Consider the following 17,542-nt stretch of genomic DNA (forward strand, 5'->3'; position numbering starts at 1 on the left):
GATGGCCAGTGCTTCTGGGAGTTGTTCCACTGATTTAAGTGGATAGATCATCCAGTCCAGCTTCATGGACTTAGAGCAACCGATACCTGCCACCAAGCAAAAGAAGAGCCACCAGCCTTGGCCCATAAATGAGATATGCAAGGGCAATGAAGGTAGGGCAAGTGAAAGAAACACAATGCTGTAGGTGAAGTGCTCCTTGTTCCCCCAGCAACCCTCTTGTGTGCGCTGCAAATGCAAGGTGGGCTCGCCTCCTGCTGCCTTGTCCCCCTTCTGCACAGCCTGTTCCATGCCCAGCTGCAGCTGAGCCTATCCCAGGCTGGCCTAACCCTGAATGGAAAAATTCCCAATTACTTCAGTGAAGGGGGCTCTGTATCCTCAGGCAAATGTGGGAGAGCAAATTTTGGTAGGGCTATGATTTCACTGCCTGTGTGCATAGGACATCTCCTTTCCTACACAGAGGAACGCTGGCCATCCTTCCCACTTTTTTGGTTCTCAGTGTTCATCACTGCACCTGGAGTTATCTCCCATTTACCAAGGAGTTGATTTAAGTGTCTGACTCAGTCACATATGTTTGGCTCCCTTATTCAGAGTAAGATTTGGCCTACTAGCTGTGAAAACAGCTTATATCACATGTGCTGCAAAGCCTAGCCAGAACAGGCTGAATAAAGGATGAAGTTTAATCATGGAAATGTTGACCTACAAATAGAGAACAAAATGTTAAACCACATGGTATAGGGTGCTGCACGCCCCAAATATCAAGGAGAGGGAAGAAGAATTGAACACATTTGGAAAGTAAAGCTTACTGTTTGGGGTTTGTTTTGTTTTTTTTTTTTTACTTCTTCTTTCTGCATATTCGGAGAGTCAGACCCACACTGTTCCCGCTCGCGATGACACCCTGGCATCTGAAGAACAACATGACACCCACCACAAAATGCTGCTGTTGGCTGGCGCCGTCTAAAGCAGCGAGGTTTGGTGAGGGAGGTGAGACTGCCAAAGGCAGGCGAGTGAGGGTGTCACAGAGTGGGACCCGGCCGCCTTTGTGACTCCGGTCTATGGGACCTGTACAGACCGGGGGGAGGATTAAGACCCCTTTCATCCTCTGTCCTTGAAAACTAGTCCTGGGTTACCTCTTACAGATGGGGGGCAGGGGAATGTCAACACTATTTACACATCATCTTTCAGCTGGGACATCCTCACCTTTGTGGGTTTCACACAAAGAAGGGCAGTGTTTTTGGCAGAAAATCCATTTCCATTTTTAATCATAGCCATCACACAAATGGTTCATCTCACAGGATGGGAAAACTTTCTCATAGGCTTTATTTAACATAATTTTGGATGTTGCAAAGGACAAAGAATAAATATTTTAATCAATCAGCTTGCTTTCAATAACTTGTCAGCTTTGTCTTTAGGTACACTACATTTTATACAAACGTAGTTAACAGCAACCGGCCAGGCCTTACTGACTGACAACTGTTCTTTACAGGATTTCTATGTGCCAAGGAGCTGGACAGTAACATCCATTTGGTATTCATGGAAAGTACTTGCAGAACAATAATGACAATAATTGCTTCTGATTCTTGTGTTTACAACACTGCCAAAGTATCATTAGAGCCTTATTTATAGATAATAATGCTTATTAATCACACATATTCGAATTTTGGAATGTATTAGATTAATATTCTTTTGTAACTTGGTTCTGTACTAATGCTATGAAAAGCACTTTCTGAATGCAGCCCACTGGGAAGTGCTTGCCTCGGTAAAGTAAAAGCATCCAAGCCATCTGCAGGTGAGGGACAAAGGGCGTACCTCTTCCTCAGCAGGCAAACACCAAAGCCGGACACACCCATTCCAAAAGCAGCTCCTTTGGATTAAAATCAGGGGCAGACTCCTGAAAAAAAATACTGTGAAAGGTGTGATAGAAGTGTTGCTCTTGAGCTTGCTTTTTGATGCTCTGTGAAAAGGTTTGCTTTCTACTGCTTTATAAAGAAACTGGGTTTGGAAGGTGAGGAATAGATCCATCTATCATCTCACTCTTTAACAGCGCATTCTACCCCATGGGTGAGTTTAGCACGGACCTCGGGATTCCTTATCAGTCAAGAGGTTGGTAATGAGAAATATAAGAAATATACTACAAAAAACACTCCTCATTTTTGTTATTAAATAATTCCAGCTTTTCTATATCAACATCTTCTACAATTCAATAGCATGATAGAAGGAAAATAGATTTTTAAAAAAGACATTTACAACAAATGAAAGTGCCACCCAAATCTAAATACCAACTGCCCTATATTCATATCCTCCTTTTTTTCCCTGTAGCCCATTACAATGCTGAAAAATACACCAAAGCAACTGCAGTACCAAACTCTCCAATTTTTAGTGTGTGACCAGCTCCATAAATTTTTGTTTAAATAAATAAAGTCCAGAACAGTATAGAATGTTTTATTATTCATATTATTATTATGTTCTTTGAGATAGTTCTTCAAGCAAATTTACAGAGACTCTGTCAGTTTAGAGATGACATTTCCATCTGTTTGCTTGGGTTTTTTCCTTTTTACCCACTAGCCGATGTAATGTAACTACTCTAACACCAGAAAGTAGAGGAACTGGGAAGTGGAGGAGTGGGTGTTGTATTTTGTGTGTCCATTTTGTGGTTTTTATGACGCTCCCTGCACGCTGAGGATAACCTGTTACTAAGTGTCACAGCCCCATTGTCTCCAGGGATTTTTACAGTAGCAGGAAAAAAAAAAAAAAAAAAAAAAAGGATTAAAACACAGAAGCTTTAAATTGTGAAGAACACTTGTGGCTTTAGTGCAACTCCCCCAAGCTGCCCCTAGCCAGTATGTTTTAACAGACAAAATTACAAAGTGATTTTGCCCCTTTAAAATGTGTTTCACCTATTAATATTCCAGTGTGCTTTGCTTATTGTGTTTAGAAAATGCCAGTATTGAGGTTTCCCAGGAATTTCAAACCTATCAAGACAGCCAGTGCTGAGTACAGCCCAATCATTTCTAGATGAATCCAGAATTTAAAATTAAAAAAAAACCAATAGAGAGATTAGAGATGAAACCAAAGCACAAAGTTGGTGTCGGGATGCAGAGGGAAGCCCCATCTTTATGGATTCCACACAATAAAGCGGTACACACCTCCCATCCCAGAGACCACAGCTCCTGCTGGGGGCCATGGGGCCAGCTTGTCCTGGGCATTGCTGCGAGGAAGCTCATGGCTTCAACCACCACTTGCAGACAAAGGAATTATTCCCCGAGCGTGGGCACAAGGGGTGCACAGAACTTTGGATTGGGCTCCTTTCCCATTTGCAGCTCAACACCATCCAGCCAAAACTGATCCCAAAACTTGACAGTGCTGTGCTGAGGAGACTTTTATCAATAACTAGTCATGGGTTTTGGTTCTTCTGCTAGTCCTCTTCTGAAAAGAAAACCCGTAGCCCCCGGTGCACACACCTGCTACAACATTCACTGGCACACAAGTGTCTACGGATACTCTCCTCTCCCCAGCCTTTGGTGGCTCCTCAAAATGTTTGCTATATTTTCCTTAGGTTTCAGAGTGTCGCAGTGCAAAAAGCTATCCCTCTAACAGGTGTTAGAGATCTGCATCTTATTCTTTCCTAACAGTAATAAAATAGCTGAAAGAGTTCTGTACAAGGATCCTAATTTCAGAAAGGCAAATCAGCAGCATATAAAATCATAATTCACTCTATGCAGATTAGATTTCTTATTTTCTTAACTGAGTAGTGAAAAAAAATTTCTATTGTTTCTGTCTGGTTTTTTTCACGGCAGTAGTAGTTTAATAATTGCTTCTACCTCTTAGAAGAAAAAGGCAAAGCAAACAGTTACCACATGAGGAAAGGTATGTTTGCCTTTTATATTCGTATGGCTGATGCTAAACCCACACAAAGATAAAAACAGACATTTCCAGCTATAGAATTTTACCATTTTTTATGGCCAGAGATACACAAGTCAGATTTCCGTGTCGACATTTGACTTTCTAAAGAAAAATAGGCACTTTTTTTAATACTGAGTTTTCACAGTTCTCACTGAAGTCAAATGAAGGGGTGAATACCCAATGCCCTTGAAAAATAGTTGCTTTCCCACAGTATCCCTTTTCTGTACCTATAGGAATCCCCAGTAGGAAAAAGCTGTCCCTCTTGCACAAAGTAAGTAGATGACCCTACAAATACGGCTCATATCCACCGTAAATTTCAGCAAGAGTCAGAGTATGCAAAATAAAGTCTCAAGCAAAAACCATCCAAACAAGCAGCAAAATCACCCCCCTAACATCAAATGGAGTTGCTGCAAGTTGCATTTTTGAATTTGTCGATATGGGATAGGAAAATCAAGACAGAAGAGTTTTGACTGGCTTGTTCACTAACCACAACTCAGTGGTCACAAAAGATTAAAAAAGAAAATTCAACTGGAAAAGTTCTAAACATAGAGGAAGTTTCAAAAGTGTCTTTTTGTAGTATCATTTTATTTGCTATATTTCTCAATAGGACAATATTACTCTGCTTGTATTTAATATTGGGTTTATTGTCAAATAATTATTCTTTCTGCTATTGGATTGCATGATTATTGTGTATTTATCCTTCCAGATATGTATCATGAACATTTTTCTTCCTTAGTTTTATATCATATACAACTGCTAAAGTCTGGAATTTGTAGTTTCCCATAGTCTTCATAGAACTGTAAGACACAAGCAGGAATAAAAATAAAACCATACCTTTTCATCAAGTAGTCTGCTAACCAAAAGGAGGAAAAAAAAGCTTTGTCTATTTCTAAATAGTCCTCCAGGAGTCTTGTACTATGTGCTATATGTGTGGTTTCTCCCCCTGTTATGACATGTCTGATTACTTTAAAAAAACTCTCAAAAATGTTGAGGCACAAACCTTTGTATGGAATACTTTTAGTATGCTTTTTATTCTGACAAGATTAATAATTATCCTATAAGCATGACACAGTGTTTTAAAATGTTTTTTTCTGCTATGAGTTAGGATTGTGCACATAAATGTGGAAAGAAAGGTTATTTCACAGCAGAGAAATGTATATTTAAACAAACTGTGATTAAATGGTAAAATCGCTTTAAAAAGAAAAGCATGGTTTTTTTCTCATCACTGTTCTTCTGAATTTAAAATATCCATAGTGAGTTTCCAAAGGACACTGGGCATTTGTAATGGAAACACAAGCTACTGAAATTAATGGGAGATAATTGAGAGAACCATAGCAAATGTCCCAGAGCTTTGGCCAAAACTGGACAGAAAAGGATCCGCTTGCATAGCAAGTGACAACTGTGTCCTCTCCCCACCATCACCACCATGTATTCTTCTGTGGCACCTGCAACTAGCTCACAGTGGGAGCAAGTGGCTATGTGGGAACCAGTCTACAGACTAACCAGACTTTTGCTGTCCTTCAATGAGACACTTCACAAGTGCTTACAGTCCTCATGGCAGTCTTAGTCTTTCCCAGAACACAGAGCTGCCCTTTCCACTAAACTCACATCCAGCACTTCCCATTGATGCAAAGACAAGGGCATGGGGTTTATTTTGATCATTCAAAATGCCCAGTAATACGTGTCCTACATATTAGTATGTAGTGACCACAATTATTGCTGGCCTGATTCACTAGAGTCAAAGTGTATAGGATTTACCCCTTAGATGGCTGAGGCATAAGAGCAAGGTCAGTGTGGCCCTCAGACCTAACTCCATTCACATCAAATAAATGCAAAAATAATCTCTCCATTTATATTAAGGTCTAATGGAAATACCTCAGGGAGCAGAATGAGAGCTAGATCCTGCTCATTCCTATCAATCAAAACTCCAGGTGGTTTCAATGAATGGGACAAGCAAGATTTGGCCCATCTGGAGCAGCACAGGTTTGGCTTCCAGAGGCTGAGCTGTACCTGCTCGTTGGAGAAGGACAGTGAAATATTTGAGCCAATAAACTTCAGACTAAGGAGACAACCAAGGATAACACCTTGTCTGCGCTTGAATGGATGGCAAGGCAAGCAGTGGCACCCAATTTGCCCCTAAGCTTTAGTGTTGGGCTTCAACCATGGTACAGTCTTTCTACTAACTTTACTTGTAGGGGTAATTTTAAAATAACTTAATGCCAAGTGCCAGAGGGCTCACTTTTTCACAACATTAAACTGAATCATATCAACTCCCATTCTAAATATAAAATATGATTGCATTACTCGACTTCATACTCTTTATAAAGGCCCCATTGTGGTGGGGTTTCACAAGGTATAAAAACCCATGCTGGTATTATGGGCTATATCAGTCCATTTCATCTAATTAATCATCTGTTTTAAAATGTTTTTCTTGTATCACAGTAGAAAAAATAAAATAAGTGTTCTTTTTTATCATTTCCAAAATTAAATTCATATTCCATAATGACCACATTTCATGTGCAAAATAACAAGTTATGCTTACATACCTGACTTCCCTTCTTTAGTGAGTTGCTTCATTTGTAAAACATTGCGTATAAGATTGGAACCTAAAATGAATTACTTGGTTTTTCTTGATATGAAATCTTGTTTAAGTTCACAGCAATTTTAAATATGATACATTTAAAATATTAATATTTCCCATATATTATTCACTGACTTTCAGGTTTCATCTCAAGTTAGTGGCACTTCATATTTCAAAGGAAGAACTGTTTCTTTTTTTCAGTACTAATGTTCTATTAATTCACTTTTTAATATCATTCTAGTTCAGACAAATAAAATTGCACTAAATTGCTTATGCCAAGAATCATGCTAAAGTTGTTGGTGCTATATAAAATTCCATAATCCATTACTATTTTATAAGTTTTTTATATCAGTGGCATCTCTTTAGGCATAATTCATAGTCCCATTTAGTTAGTTCTAGAAGGACAAATACATGCAGAGGGATTTTTATGCTGAGATGAGGGTGTATGTATAGGTATTTACAGTAAAGTCTGTAATTTAAGTGACTTTTGCAATGCACCAGATCCAAACTCCAAGTGAACTACCTTAACAGCTTTTCCTTTATGAATATTTTTTATTTTGGGCAGTTTTCTCTTCCAGCATGTTTTTCATCACACACATGTATAAACACATACGTATGCACACACATACATTTGTGAAAAATAAATTTGTGTGCATACAGAAATACTTAAAAATGCCTCATATGCGTATTATGCAACATATGCCATTCATGTAACCGCTACATACAAAAAGAAAATTCATTTTATAGATACAAATAAAATATGTGAAAGAAGTCCTTAAAAGACCCATAAAGGCCTCAACATAGATAGAGTCTTCATCATATCCAAAGAACTGAAAGAACTATGGACATAAACAAATCTTTTTATATGTCTACGTATATTTTATATACTTTCCATAAAGTCCACGTGGCCACATAGCTATTTCCAGAGATGTGGATGAAAGTTATACCTGGATAAGATGAAAACTCTTTAATGAGTAAAGCAGCATCTAATCCTATGAAATGCCTTGCTGAAGTGAAATAATTGCAAAGTGCTGGAGCGAGAGTAGCAAACAGCAGTAAAATCACTTGTAAATAGATGTGAGGAACTATAAATACACCTTAGTATTTGTATAGTCGACTTTCTCTGACTGTCATCAAAATCAGATGTTCAGGAGGCAGAAAGCAAACTCCAAGGAATGCAGATTAATACATATATAAGAATATATAGTCTGTGGCTAAGTTTGCAACATTGTTAATAATGTATGCTCCTTTTTTAATGCCTAGTATTTGCTCCCTTAGCAATTTTAAAAATAAGAAAATTTGATCTGACTCTTATAAAAAATAAATTGCAAAATAACTGATGCAAATCCCTGTCACTTGTGAACACAATGAAATTATACAGAAAGAAGCAAATGCTGGAGAGGCTCCTTCTCAAAAATAGAAATGAATGCCCTGTTCCTATACAGTCCTCAAATGGCAGGATTTTGAAACATGAATTAGACCTCGAATGCAAATTAACTTCGGAAGGCAGGGAGAGGAAAAAAAAAAAAAAAAAATCAGAGACATACCAAGTCAAACGCTCCTTTTCCTGCCTATCTCGTCCGCAATGGTAAAATAGGCTAAACAAAACAAGTGCACATCAAGATAGAGCCAATTAAGGAACAGAGAGCGGGGGGAGAGGGTGGAGAGGAAGGCACCTCACTGAGCACATGGGGAGTGGGAGAGCAGCATCCCACCATACCTACCTTATGAGTGTTCAAAGGAAGACTACTGGGGTAAATTGGAGCCAGCTTTGATTTTTGCCATCCGGTTGCACCCGGGATGCGGGGAAATGGGGTGGGGCAGAAGGGTCGGTCTGGGCGGAGGTAGACGGGCGATCAAAAAAGTGGGGATAAATACTGAGCGAGGGTGACAAACCCTATGCAAATAATTGGGCTTTTTTTTTTTTTGAGGGGGGGGTTGGTATGAGAAAAGGCACCGTCAGTGGCGAGGTGAGTGGGTCCCCGCACACGCGTGGGGGAGGGCGAGGGGAGTCGTGCGGGGCGCGGCGGGAGCGCCGGCGCGGGGCAGCGCAGCCCACGGAGGGGCGCGGGGCCGGGGCCGGCGGGGCGCGGGGGCTGCACCTTCCCGGGAGCAGTAGCTGCTCCAGATGGGGGCAGAGGGGGTGCGGACCCCCCCTTCCCTCCGTCAGCCATCGCCTCCCTAACCCCCCGACCGCTCCCCCCCGTCACGGCTGGCTCACCGCTCCCGGTGGCTCCCCGCTTAGAAATGGAGACCGGCAACTCTCACCAGAGCTCACCAGCATCCCACGGTCCTGAGGAAGGAGTTTGGGGCGGCGGGGGGAAGCGGGCGCGAGGCGTGGGGAGGGGGGGGTTGTTTGAGAGTGACGGTGAGGCGAGGAGGAGGAGGAAGGAGGAAGGCTGGGAAGAAGGGGGTGGGGGGAGACGGCTTCTGAAATGGAGCCAGCCCAAACGGGAGACGATGCTGGAACAGGGGCTGCGTCATTTCGGGGCTGGGAGAGGGCTCAGCTCCCCTGCGCCGCTTCCCTGTCTGCAGGCAGAGGGGACAGATACCAGCAGGCCAGGGCAGGGTGCGGGGCGCTGTGGGGTCGGGACCACCTCCGCCCCCCCTTTTCCGCAAGATCCCGGGGCCGGGACGGGGCAGGAAAACCCCACGCTAGGAAAAGGGATAAGGCACCTTCGGTCGGCCTAGCGATGCCAGAAAAGACAGGGGCAGGGAGAGGAGTACGGGACACGTCGGCCACAAGGCAGTGGGCAGGACCGGTCGTGAACGGGGGGCCCGAGGCAGAGCCAAGTCCCGCGGGGGTAACCGGGTCCCGGGACGGCGAGGGTAGGAGGAATGATCGGCATTTATAACGTCGGGGGAGGCTCACAGCCTTTCAAAGAGTTTCAGCTGGGTGAGTGGAAATGCCTTCTGCCCCTTTCACATATGGAAGCACAGCTATCTTTGAGGGGGAGGAGGGAAAGCAATTTTTTTTTTTTTTCTGCTGGACAGTGGATCTCTTTGAGCCTATTGTCATGTCCTGTGGCTGCAATTATAAATAAACTTTCTTTCTGCAGAGAGGACGTAGCTGAGACTGAGGGTCTGAAGCTAGCAAATGGCCAGCAGCTACCCTGATCTTTGCTGGCCCATGCCAGAGAGGTGGTGGCCTGGCCCTGTACTGAGAGACTGTAGGCACAGCATGCTGCATGCTTAATAACTGGCCTGGGAACATCTTCCCTTCTTTCAACTATTCCTACCCAGTCCAAGACAGTTTCCTTCTGAAGCTCATCCCCTCAAAGGCTGTCTAAATTCAACTTCAAATACTCATGTTCATATATTTTTAATTTTTTTTAATTATTTCCCTACTACGCCTGTGGTCCCATGTTTAAAAAGCAAAGCTGCTCAGTGGGCTGAGATCACAGGTACCATCATGGAGGCCCATGGTGAGTGTCAGTAAAAAGCAAGAGAGAATTGAGTCCCAGGCGAGATTACTGTGCTGGTACACAACCATGTACGGCCTTGTCCAAGCCTTCTACAGCACCTGCCACGGCAAAGGTGTTGCATGTAAAGGCCTGAAAATATTGACCATAGTCATTATTTTCATGTGCATAAATATTTTTGCTTATTTTATGGCTCTGCGCATGTGTGTGTGTGTGCAATACATGTATGCATGCACACACAAACACATTTATATCTACGTATATATTCAATAGTGATGGGCCTGTTAAACTGAGCAGTGATTTCTCTCCTACAGATAGTTGTATAATACACACATAGTGATGATACCTAAGGTGTTTGGGGGTGGGGATGCATAATATCTTATAAATTTGAAGTTTTTATCAGGCAGAGCAGATTACTTTAAGCGTTCAATTTCTCAGCGATCCAATTTTATTAGGATTTACTATCATTTGTGCTGCGCATCCCTGGGGAAATAATGCTTTGATTAATGTAATCCTGGGCTGGGATCCGCCACATGCCCCTCTCCCAAGAGAAGGGCCCTGTTTGACAAACAAAAATAGAGCAGCAACTATTGCAATCTGCACTCACCTTTCGTAAGCACATAGACCCACACGCGCATACACACACACACACACGAAATATAACCCTCTCCTCCCCCCAACCCCAAATACAATAGCAGCATCTCAAAACAATGTGCACTTATTCATTTACACACAATGACTCTGATTCAATGTGGGCTGTACAGTCCAGCCCTCCAATGCACAGAGACGGCCCAAAAAGGATTCTGCTCTGTCCCCTGCTGAGAAGCTGAAGCATCTCTGGGAAGCTCAATGCTTCTCTGTATTTCAGGCTCTCCTTGAGCTCCCAACATTTCTGCCTCTTTGTTTCCCAATGCAGGCCTTGCAACAAACCGATTTCAAGCCTTCTCCTTCAGGCCTGGGGGCTCGAGAAGGTGTCCCTCCGAGGCTCCCTGGCACCCACCCTGGGGGGGACATGTACCTCTCTGAACGGGCCCTGGTAAGTGAATCACAGCCAGGCACTCTGCTCAGCTCACAAGGAGAGTGGGGGGACGCAGAAAACAACGTCAAACAGAAAGACTTGTCATACACATTTTTAAAGGGGGGGGGGGGGGGGGGGGAAAGGAAGTATTCCTCCGCCTTTGGGGGTTGCTGGGGTTTGAGCAGCTTTGTTCCAGCCACCACCACCACCCCCCACCACCCCCCCCGCTTCCCCTCACTCCCCCCCGCTCCTTCTGTTTATGTCAAAGGCTGGCAGGAACAATAGCGTTTAAACAGAAGTAAACATGCCCAGATCAGAGCTCAACCCCAGAGAAAGGGAAAGCTTTCTTTACATCCCTAGGTGAACGGGCCCGTGCTTCCCCCTTTCCTCCTTCTCCCCTCACGCCCACAAAACAACGCCCATACCCGGCAGCCTAAATAGCGGTTTAATGTTGAATTTCTTCCCTCCACCCCGCCGGAACAAAGCGGGTGCCACTGCATCTGAGGAAGATATGCAGTCTCAAAAAAGGGCTCTGGCCACACTTGGGCCACTCTTCCCCAAGTCCGGAGTAATAAATCCAGGGGAAGAAGGAGGGGAGGGATCTCCAGGCTGGAGATGAGGAGGGATGCGGTTTGCGCCGGGGTTTTCAATAAGCTGCTGCTCTCTCCTTCGTGTTTACCCACTGACCCCCAATACGGTGACTCAGCGATTACCGAGCACTGGGTGTCTATGTGTGTAAGGGTGTGAGGGGGGGGGCGGGGGGATTTCCTCCCCCTTTTCCCTTTCTTTTCTTTCCTGATGAAAAACGTTGCAATTACATTTCTGCATGCTGATCTGAGAGTTCAGGTAACAAGCCTTAAACGCGTTATCAGGCACTTGTTAAAGAGGGGAGAGAGAAGTGAAGGGGGCAACAAATCCAGACTTACATGCCTGGATGTATGTATACCTATATATGTGCGCACTTATATATGCATATAGATACATATTTAAGTAACAGACTGCTACAAGAAGAGATGGGGTGTTGTTCGGCCCGAGTGCCTTCACCCTGGCAGATGAGGGAAGATACTCAATTTAAAACATCAACCAAACTAGAGAAGAAAGAGCAAGATGCGCAAATCACTCCAGGGAAAAGTTATTTAGACGCAATCTCTAGATTTTCCCAGTGCAAACTGACTCTCTACCAGGTTTGATCCAGTTTTTCTGCTCCCCTTCCCCCTCCCACCCCGGGGGGAACCATCCTATTTCGCGTTTTCCTTCTCAGAAGCGGCTTCCTCTGGCCCGCCCGCCCCGCCCTGGGGGGCGTTTGCCGGGACCTCGGCGTGGCCGCGGCCCGTTCCGCGCCCGCGGAAAGGCCGGCGGAGCGAGGACCGCCCCCGGGGACGCGGGGTGGCAGCGGGCTTTCAGGTTCCAGCCTTCGCCCCCCACACTGCTACCCCCCTAACTCTTGGCAGGCGGCAAGAAATTGTTTCAGAAGTCGGATGGCGGGGCTGAATTTAGAGAGGGGAGGAGGGAATAAATGCAAGGAGATGATGAATAACGTTAACTTTTGACTGTAGGAGTCATGATGGAGTTGAGCGAAGCTGCGGGGAAATATGTCACTTAATCCCAGGGCTACTGAAGTCCCTTTTATCAGACGTCGTGATGCTGGAATTATATTGATGTAAAGGCGACTGAGTACTTAAAAGTATCCAACATCAGGCAAATATATAGATTTGGAGGAATGGGTGTAAAATGAAGGCACGTACAAACTAATCACACGACCGTGAAAACCCCAAGTGGATTAGATAAATATAAATAGATGTGCATTAAAAAGAAAAAAAAAAAAGGCACGATAAAACTGTAGCTGCTGCATTCACACAAGGAGAACAGACAGCGTGTGCATGTTTGTGTGCAATGCCAAAAAGAGCAGCCTTAAGGTTGACCTACTGCAATCTGCACTGAGCTCCTCAGACAATAGACAAGTTCAAATGTCAAAAAATCTAATAATAATAACCAGAGCTGCCAAACTGCACGAACTGTTTTCTGGTGTATCACAATTATTCACCCTCTTATCCACTAAAAGACTGCCAGTCCTTATGCGTGTAAAAGAAAATCTATGTAATGCATATGGATTTTTTTTTTTTTATCACATGTGAAACGCCATTGAGATGGCAAGCACGCAAATCGGAATGATATCATGTCTAATAAAAGAAGGGCTAAGGTTTTCACTGTCTCTTTTAAAAGACTCCAACTTGTAAATCCCCTTTTAATGTCGCTACATGCACAATTATTCTTATTAATAAAAATCTACATGTTCAAGGGTCTGGATTGAAACTATGTATCCCTCTGATTTTAACATCGGTGGGAGCATTAGGTTTCCATCATATGTAAGGTGTCCACGTTGAGCTCAAGTCAACTGGTAGATTGTTCCATTCATTTGGCAACTCTCATTACAGTCCGTGTGAGGTGAACCCTGAGCAAGACACGTTGGATAATATCAAAATTATGCAGCTGGGAAATAAAGGAATCTTGCTTTGCATGTGCAGCTCTGTATTATTGTTCTAATTTATTACAGAACCCGAAATGTTTTGTTATGCTCAAAACAATAAATAAGGTTCCGAGTGAAGCCTTCAGAATAAAAGGTATGGATAAATGATCCACCAGCCTATTGTGTTTATCGTTAGTATCTCAGCCTTTAAAATTAATCTGTGTATTTTCCTATTTTCTCCAGATTGGTTAGTGTAATATCCCTAGTGCTGCTATCAACGTGGTCATAAGAACTATGAACTACAGCATGGGTAAGCTTGAAAAACCCAGAGCAGATCGCATTAGCCAAGAACACTACATATCTGGAAGCCAGTCAACTTCACGTTTGCAGCTGACTGCTGTATTATGCACGAATGTGTTTTACATATAGCAGACTGTATACGGAATATGTCTTTATGTTTAACATTTTAATTTGTAAATGCTAATTAGGCAGTTGGTCTCCACGGTTATATTAGTACATACCTAATCATTTCCCACTATAAGTAAATGAATACTAAATACGGTAAACACTTTCTTTTCACTATTTCCACGACAGTATCTCTTCTACATCCATTTTCCAAAGGCGTCCATTCGGACAAAATAGGCATGTATTTTAAAAAGGGAGAGAAAAAAATGCACTCTGTAGCACTCTTACAGCTGGAGTGCCACGGCAGGCATGGAGCCGGCAATCCTGGCCGGACCGGACTCTTCCAAAGTCAGCCAGAAAAGTTTAGTTTTGCCGAATTAACTTGTTGCTCGTTTTAGCGTTAGTTTTTCTCTTCGCTTGCGGTACCCAGAAGCCTGCTGCTGCTAACTGGTGCAGGCATACAGCAGAGGAGCCGCACTTCCAAATCCTGTTTTGTTTAAAATATAACGCAGGTTACACTTGGAGGACTGGGGGAAGGGGGGGCAGAGGAAAGCTGGGGGAAATCCGTTCAATCCCGACCCCGGAATGATGAATTTTGCTGGGGTCTTTCAACTCCAAAACCCACCCGCTTCATAGGCGAGGGAAATGTTCACTAAACTGCTGCAAATCTCAGGCAAGCAACCACGTTTCTGACGAGAATTGCGCTCTGGAAATGTGTTTTAGTAGTCTGGAATATTGCTAGTTCTTATTGCGCCAAACGCGGTAGGTGGAAAGTTTTGTTCATGTCAATATCTCAACCATTTTACCTCACGTTCAATACACATGGAGACTTGACTCCGTTTACCAAATGAAGACTCACGAACACTGAACACTTTAAATGAAAAGTGTAATTTCTTGTAGGTCGTTTTCTGTCTTTGATTACTTTTCTCTCTCTCTCTTTTTTTTTTTTTTTTTTTTTTCCCTGCGTATCTGTTAGATTTTTAGATGGGGTTCATCTTGCCAGGTTCTATCATATTTATGGGCTGTGTGATTTCCAGAGTTTCAGTTGGTCTTTCCTTTATGGAGGCAAGAAATAAAACTTTCCTAGTAGCACGGAAACTGCTGGGGCTCCACCACGGGGGAACAAAGTGGCTTCAAGCTCCCGCCCCTGTGCCCACCGCTCCCCGCCCGTCCCGGGGGTGCAGGTGCGTTGCAGGATGCTGCAGCCACGCGGGTCCGCCCGTGCCCAGGATCCTGCCAGCGGACGGGGGCGCGGGGGGTGAGAAGCAGCCGTTTTTGGGCAGGAATATCACCCAAAAAAAAAACAAAAAAAAACCAACCCCCCTCCCCCCATAAAAAACCACCCCGAAAACTGAAAGCCACCAACTAAATTTCTCAGTTCTGTCCCCTCTTGCAATCCGTTAGGGAGGGAAGCAGAGAAAAGAAGTAAGGGGCTGAGGGTAGGCGTGCTCGGGAAGGGACAGAGACCCGAGCTGTGTCGAGCTAAGTTGCGGCAGCTGTCGGTGTTGGTTTTAGCTGAGGTTAACGTGCGAGTGTCCCGGACGGCGAAAACTTGTGCCGGGTGCGCGGCCGGTGCGGGCAGAGCGGGAGGCGGGGGGAGTCCGGCGTTACCTCTGTCGCTGGCTCCCGCAGACAGATAAGTCAGGAAGGGATAGGGGGAGGAGTGGCCAGCTTGAGGGGGTAGGAAGGAAAAATGAAAAAAAAAAAAAAAGAAAAGAAAACCAGCCACTTTTCCAGGTTTAATACCCCGATTAAGTATTAAATGATGTAAAAAAACCCAGTCGTTTTATTGCATATCCAGAGGCTTAAGCGCCTTATTTAGACAGAGAAGAAAAAAAAAAAAAAAAAACAACACAAAAAACCCCGCGTGGCACCCCAGGTTGCCCCGAGCTGCGGTGCCCGTGCCTGTGTTTAATTACCGCTCTCACTCCCTCGCAGGCCTCCGGTCCGTTGGAGGCACCGCACCGCCTGGGACACTTTCGGGCGGCCCCTGAACCGGCAGCCCCCGCCACCGCCCCCCTGCCCGCCGGCCTCGGGAGTTGCGGGGCGCTGTCCCCGTGCGGGGTGTCCCGGTGCGGGGTGTCCGGGCGGCGGGCAGTGCCGGGGGTGCCGGTGGCGGGCCCGGCCCCGCGCAGCCCCCGCCGCCCTCAGCCCGCGCCGGGAGGGCCGGGCCGGGCCGGGCACGCGGGGCGGGGGTGTCGCGGGGCGCCCCCTGGCGGCCGGCCGGCGCCAGGCGGAGCGCGCCCAAAGTTGATTTTGTTCAGCAAGCCGTATCGTATAAAATTAACGACAGCCAATAAAATTAGCTTACATGTTTCAACCGTAAAAGTCCAAAACAAAATAAAGCTAGTTTTAGTGAAGCTAAGAAGCTCTGCTTTGGCCCCGTTCTCTCTGGCTTGAACTGGGGTCCTTTTATCTAAAGCCCAGTGCACAAACATATAGCTTAATGTGACTAGTGTTCTTCCTTTTATTTCTTTCTCTATGGCAACCAATATGTTCTGCTCAGAAATGTTCCCCCATCAAGGAAACAAATGATCTTGAGGGAGCAGCTCTATACGGCATCTGTTCCGATGGAGCACACAGAGTTAACCCCAGTCAAAAGAGACGCTGGGCACGTCAACAAGAAGTGGAAAATGAGCGATTCTTCTCCCCCCCAAATTGAAACCTATACCTCCCTAGTTTTACAAGCCATTTTATTGATTTGGCTATCGACCGTTTCCAAAGAAGTAACTAATTCTAGGAAATTACAATGATCACCAGCTATTGTGTATCCAAAAGAGCAGCAACAGAGGTGGCAAGGAAAAAAAAATGCAAATAACACGGTAAAATTAAAATAAATTGAAGTCAAATAGTGGGATATTTAAGCTTCGATAAAGTTTTCAGGAGTGGTATCTGGCCTGTTAATTTAATCCTACATTATTTATCACACTGACCCAAACGCTACAGAAGAGTTTCAGATCATTAGACTACACCTCTCAATTGGACGGGATTCGGGGTAAGCGGAGACACAGGCAAGACTGTCAGGAGAGAGAAACAAAGTGAAATCTGGTCTCTAATCCTCCAGCCCAAATCTCCTTGGAGAATAAAATGAAGGGATGTCCTGGTTAGTTTTGATTGATTATACTCTTTCTGATGGACTTTCACTACAGAGCTCTAGATGTTGTGCTTAACCGTCTGTTCCCTAGTTACAGTATTAACCCTCTGCGTGCACAGCCACTCCGCACCTTCCCGTGCCTCCCCCCGCGCCCGTCCCTCCGCCGGCAGGTGCTCGGGTCACCCGCGCCCCGGCTCGGCCCCGGCCCCTCTCCCGCCCGCTGCACCGGCCGGGCCCCCTCCCCGCCCGCCGGGCGACCCCCCCGCCCCCCCGCAAAGCAGCGCTTGAAAACAGCCCTCATCTCTGCCTCGCCTCCCCTTTACAAATCTGTAATATTTTCGAGAGCTTTCCTCGCCCCCCCACCCCCCCCCCCACCCCGGCCCAGCCTACCCGAGTCTTGGTGTTACAATAATTAACAGTGCCCAGAAAAGTGAAGTAGTAACCAGAAAGACTTTCCAGCGCTGAAGAATTGCTTTGCTGCCTTGAGCTTTGGAAAGAATCCATGCTTTTTATGTAATATTTCACTAAGGTGCTTTTTGTTGCTGGTGGGATTTTTTTTTCCCTTTCCCTTTCCCTTTTTTTTCCAGCCTGATTCCTTCAAAGCAGTTGCCATGGGTTTCCCTGTCTTGTCCTAAGCTTTTGAAAATATATATTC

General features: G+C 44.9%; 1 long non-coding RNA gene across 14 annotated transcripts in view; it reads right to left on the reverse strand.

Annotated features, from left to right (window-relative positions):
* Positions 1 to 17,542, reverse strand: part of LOC125337077 — a 39,935-nt gene that overhangs the window by 22,017 nt on the left and 376 nt on the right. The window contains exons 1-4 of one of the 14 annotated variants that reach the window (XR_007207953.1): positions 8,703 to 8,879; positions 8,206 to 8,315; positions 8,029 to 8,079; positions 1,807 to 1,888 (exon numbers count right to left, since the gene is read on the reverse strand). The exons of 1 other annotated variant lie outside the window; for it this stretch is intronic. This is a non-coding gene — a long non-coding RNA (uncharacterized LOC125337077). Of the gene's footprint in view, positions 1 to 1,806; positions 1,889 to 8,028; positions 8,080 to 8,205; positions 8,316 to 8,702; positions 8,880 to 17,542 lie in introns of those variants that run through there. 12 more of the 14 variants (XR_007207955.1, XR_007207949.1, XR_007207943.1 and 9 more) reach the window with 12 other exon arrangements.

The sequence above is a fragment of the Corvus hawaiiensis genome, chromosome 2, assembly GCF_020740725.1.
Source record: "Corvus hawaiiensis isolate bCorHaw1 chromosome 2, bCorHaw1.pri.cur, whole genome shotgun sequence".
NCBI classification, from domain to species: domain Eukaryota; kingdom Metazoa; phylum Chordata; class Aves; order Passeriformes; family Corvidae; genus Corvus; species Corvus hawaiiensis.